Source organism: Aquarana catesbeiana, linkage group LG08, assembly GCF_042186555.1.
Source record: "Aquarana catesbeiana isolate 2022-GZ linkage group LG08, ASM4218655v1, whole genome shotgun sequence".
NCBI lineage: Eukaryota > Metazoa > Chordata > Amphibia > Anura > Ranidae > Aquarana > Aquarana catesbeiana.
In genome coordinates, this window is record NC_133331.1 from 255,021,293 (window position 1) to 255,026,571 (window position 5,279).

At 47.1% G+C, this 5,279-nt stretch overlaps 3 non-coding genes across 3 annotated transcripts; all 3 read right to left on the reverse strand.

Moving 5' to 3' along the window:
• Positions 1 to 810: 810 nt before the first annotated feature.
• Positions 811 to 881, reverse strand: TRNAG-CCC (transfer RNA glycine (anticodon CCC)). Its single transcript has one exon. It is a non-coding gene; the product is annotated as a tRNA-Gly (tRNA).
• A 1,459-nt stretch (positions 882 to 2,340) lies between these two features.
• Positions 2,341 to 2,411, reverse strand: TRNAG-CCC (transfer RNA glycine (anticodon CCC)). The gene has a single exon. It is a non-coding gene; the product is annotated as a tRNA-Gly (tRNA).
• A 422-nt stretch (positions 2,412 to 2,833) lies between these two features.
• TRNAT-UGU (transfer RNA threonine (anticodon UGU)) lies at positions 2,834 to 2,906 on the reverse strand. The gene has a single exon. It is a non-coding gene; the product is annotated as a tRNA-Thr (tRNA).
• Between the last annotated feature and the right edge of the window lie 2,373 nt (positions 2,907 to 5,279).

Sequence of the window (5,279 nt, forward strand, 5' to 3'; positions counted from 1 at the left end):
TCTCTGATTAATGCTCTCCCTGCCCGGCCTGTCAGTTGTACCATACGCTTTCCATGTTTGTTGATGGTGGATTGAACAGTGCTCCGTGAGATGTTCAAAGCTTGGGATATTTTTTTTATAACCTAACCTTGCTTTAAAATTTTCCACAACTTTATCCCTGACCTGTCTGGTGTGTTCCTTGGCCTTCATGATGCAGTTTGTTCACTAAGGTTCTCTAACAAATCTCTGAGGGCTTCACAGTACAGCTGTATTTATACGTAGATTAAATTACACACAGGTGGACTCTATTTACTAATTAGGTAAAGTTTGAAGGCAATTGGTTCCACTAGATTTTAGTTAGGGGTTTCAGAGTAAAGGGGGCTGAATACAAATGCATGTATACCCTGTGATCCTAAGGCTGCATTCACACCTATGTGACGCAACACTTTTTTTTTGTATGCTTCTCGAGCAACAGCATAGGGCAGCGCATAGGGGAGCCAATTAACCTACCAACATGTCTTCGGAGTGTTTATTCAGACTTCAAGAATCTAAAAAATCTGCATTTCAGAGGTTAGTTAAATATGTCTGGAGGAGTGCAGAAGAGCCTGTTTCATTTACCTGATTTGTCTCTCCAACTATCTTCAGCACTCTTCCTTCCTCTGCCTAAAGTGGGAGTCTGTGGACGTAGCCTTGAATTGAGGGGGAAGCCCCACTGCAAGGTACCATTTTTCTTTTTCCTGGAAATCAGCTTTAAAAAGTACAAGGAAAATAAATAAGTAAATAAATACCTAAACAATAAAAGAGTACCAACTAGAAAATAAAAAGTGCACATGCGCCAGCCGGGACTCGAACCCGGGTCGCAAGAATGGGAATCTTGCATGATACCCCTACACTACTGGCGCTGTTGAATCAGGGGTAGTTGTGTCAGCCAAATGAATAAAACGAAAACAAACACATTTTTCGGCAGTGCACATGTCTAATGATTAGAGACTGAAGCTCTAATTTGCTTCCCAAAAGGGTGGGCTCGGGATGAAGAGCACTAAGCCATGAGCCCACACAGTTGTGTGACAATAGCAAATTAAAGCTGAAAAAAAAAAACATTTTTAAAAGTCAGCAGCTACAAACACTGTAGCTGCTGACTTTTAATAAGCACATTTACCTGTCCAGGGTGCCCGCCATGTCGGCCACCTGAGGCCGACCAGTCCCTCGGCTCTCGGGTCCTGGTGCCGCCATTCCAACTAAGGGAAACAGACAGTGGAGCCTTGCGGCTTCACTGCCCTTTTCCTACTGCACATGCGCGAGTCGCGCAGCGCTTTGTGAATGAGGCGCGCTGTGTTGTGGGACACACACAGTTCCCATAACACACCGCGCCCCATTCCCCAGAAGAGGAGGAGAAGACTGAAGATCACCGCGGTGTAGGAATTGGCAGATTAGGACGATCTGCCTAGCAACAGCCATTTCTGGAAAGTAAAATTTTTTTTTTTCTCAAAATTTTTAGGAACGTTTTCATGTAATTTTTTTTTTTTTTTTTTTTTTAGGGTGGCCCTCAACTTTAATATTACCTATTGACTTCCTGACAATCTTCTCCTCCAGGCCAATCAGAAAGCGGGTCTTAAGGCCCAATTGACCATGAGGAGAAGCAACCGTATTGGCTGCCCAGGAGGAAGCTGTCGAAGAGGAGGAGACGCAGGGGGAAGCTGAAACTGCCCCGCGACCTAAATGGGGTAAGTGTAGGGCTGGTGAGGGAGCAAATTCAATATTCAATATGTGAAATTTGGATCCATTCGATATCCAAATTCAAATTATCGAATTTATTTGGCATTTGAATTATTTTCACCATGGGCCTGAACTACTATCGCATCATGTGGAGTTATCCGAATGAAACGAATGCACTAATTTTGTTATTACTTTTTTTTGAACTGTTGCCATTCATTACTATGTCTTTATGGAGATACACATACATCTGAATCTCCGAAAATCACATTTTCGTCCAAAACACGAATCATAACGAACCTAAGCGCACATGTGTAGGTTGTGCATTTTGTCACACAACAAAAAATGTTAAAAACATGCCAAAGGGCATATAGCAAAAATGCACGAGGCTCACTGTAATAGAAATAAAAAATAGGTGCAGGAGCTACCTTGGCATGCTTGTTTAGCGCGTAGGTCAGATCAGATGTCAAACTACAAACGCAAAAAAAAATGCGTTAATAACGGGCCTAAAACTTAATATTGCTTTACCCTAAAGAAGGAATTCAGCAAACAAAAGGATTCCAATTTTTTTATATACATTTTGTGAAGATATAGGCAACTCCAATGAGCAAACATACTTTCTATAGAAAAAAAGAAAAAAAAATCTCTTGCGCTAGCCGGGACTCGAACCCGGGTCGCAAGAATGGGAATCTTGCATGATACCCCTACACTACTAGCGCTGATATGGAAAAAGATTTCAGCCACATGGTATTGTGTCTTATATAGACAGTGTGTCACATTATTGTCATAGTGTACTCCTATTGGCTTATATTATACGATCCTTTATTTCTAATAAAATTATTACAACCTTTTGTTCATTTTCTATTCTACAAGATTTTCAGACTCATTGCAGTTGTTGCTCAGCAGGTCTGTGAACCAAATCAAAGGATAATAAAACCATTTCAATCTTTCGTTGATTTTCTATTCTACAAGATTTTCAGTCTCATTGCAATTGTTTTGCTCAGCAAGTCTTTGAACCAAATCAAAGGAAGTAAACTCTGTAAACCGACCTGATAGTCTTGTAAAATGATAAATATGTATTTAGACCAGCATACATGCATTGCACTGATAAATCGAAAGAATGTCAGCAAAAGTGAGCAGCAGGCCCCAGCGAGATTTGAACTCGCGACCCCTGGTTTACAAGACCAGTGCTCTAACCCCTGAGCTATGGAGCCGCACACTGCAATGCTGAGTTTCAGCTCAGCACATTACAACAGTACTTTCGGTTTACAAAGCTTGGATAGTTACCAGCAGGTTTCTGGTTTCATTTTCCTACAGAGAGACACAGGGAGACTCCTCCTACTGTGAATTACTAATTAGATTGCTTAATGGCTTGCAGGAAAGTTCATGGTGGAGAGTGAGAATGCAATAACTATACAGCTATTTTTATTGGACTGATAATACTTGTGTGTTCTGAGCTGATGGAAGGATGGGAGCTCTTGAAACCTTTGCAGACTATCTCTCCCACTTTGGATCTATGAGTATATATTACGTTCATAAGTGGCTTATATGAGTTGTTTTGTGCCATGATTGTTCTACAGGGCCGATTCGCATGCGATTTTTGACGCTCTTTTTATTTCAATTGGCTGCCAAATGCGTGGGAACGTGCAAAAAAGGATGGCAGGGGCAACAAATCGTAACGCTCCAAACCGCTCGGTAAAGCGGCACCATGCGTTTTGGTGGTTGCAAACGCACGCTTTCTTTTGGTGGTATTTGATCACAGCTGCGGTTTTTATTTTTTGCGCTATAAACCTAAAAAAAACAAAATACTACAATTTTTTAAAAAAAATATTTTTTTTTAGTTTCTGCTGTACAACACATACAATAAAAAAATCTAATTTCTTCATCAATTTAGGCCACTATGTATTCTGCTACATATTTTTGGTGAAAAAATCCCAATAAGCGTATATTGATTGGTTTGCGCAAAAGTTATCACGTCTACAAACATTGGGATATTTTTATGGGATTTTTAAAAATTTTTTTACTAGTAATGGTGGCGATCAGTGACTTTTAGCAGAACTTGGACATTGCGGCAGACAAATTGGACACCTAACTGACACCTTTGACACTTTTTTGGGGACCAGTGAAATTATTACAGTGAACAGTGCTAAAAATATGCACTGTTATTGTACTAATGACACTGGCAGGGAAGGAGTTAAAGCTGAGTTCTACTTTAAAAAAAAATAAAATAATAGTCAGTAGCTACAAATAATGCAGCTGCTGACTTTTAATAATCGGACACTTACCTGTCCCAGGGTCCAGCGATGCGGGGTAACGAAGCCCCGCGCGTCTCCCCCTCGTCCCTGCGGCGCCGGCATTGGCTTCACAGCAGGGCACCCACTGTGCCTGCGCGAGCCGCACCGTGCACCGTGACTGGCCGGGAAATCATCTGGGACCTGTGACGTGTCCCAGATGATTGCCGAGAGGGAGGGGGGAAAGGTGATCTCTCTTCCGGTGCCACGGTGCGCCGGGAGGAAGTGGGAGCTGGAACCTTCTAAAAAGAGGTTGCTAGTCCCAGCCGCTCCAGTGGTGTCTGCTCCGGTGGTGTCCGCTCCGGTAGTGTCCGCTCCGGTAGTGTCCGCTCCAGTGGTGTCCACTCCGGTGGTGTCCGCTCCGGTCCCGGCCGCTCCGGTGATGTCCACTCCGGTGGTGTGCGCTCCGGTGATGTGCGCTCTGGTGGTGTGCACTCTGGTGGTGTGCGCTCCGGTGGTGTGCGCTCCGGTGGTGTGCGCTCCGGTGGTGTCCGCTCCAGTCCCGGCCGCTCCGGTGATGTCCACTCCGGTGGTGTGCGCTCCGGTGATGTGTGCTCTGGTGGTGTGCGCTCCGGTGGTGTGCGCTCCGGTGGTGTGCGCTCCAGTCCTGGCCGCTCCGGTGGTGTGCGCTCCGGTGATGTCCACTCCGGTGGTGTGCGCTCCGGTGATGTCCGCTCCGGTGGTGTGCGCTCCGGTGATGTCCGCTCCGGTGGTGTGCGCTCCGGTGATGTCCGCTCCGGTGGTGTGCGCTCCGGTGGTGTGCGCTCCGGTGATGTGCGCTCCGGTGGTGTGCGCTCCATTCCCGGGCGCTCCGGTGGTGTGCGCTCCATTCCCGGGCGCTCCGGTGGTGTGCGCTCCGGTGGTGTCCACTCCAGTGATGTCCGCTCCGGTGGTGTCCACTCCAGTGATGTCCGCTCCGGTGGTGTGCGCTCCGGTGGTGTGCGATCCGATGATGTGCTCTCCGGTGGTGTCCGCTCCGGTGGTGTCCACTCCAGTGGTGTCCGCTCCAGTCCCGGTGATGTGCGCTCTGGTGGTGTGCGCTCCGGTGGTGTGCGCTCCGGTGGTGTGCGCTCCGGTGATGTCCGCTCCGGTGGTGTGCGCTCCGGTGATGTCCGCTCCGGTGGTGTGCGCTCCGGTGATGTCCGCTCCGGTGGTGTGCGCTCCAGTGGTGTGCGCTCCGGTGGTGTGCGCTCCGGTGGTGTGCGCTCCTGTGATGTGCGCTCCAGTGGTGTCCGCTCCGGTGATGTGCGCTCCAGTGGTGTCCGCTCCATTCCCAGGTGCTCCGGTGGTGTGCGC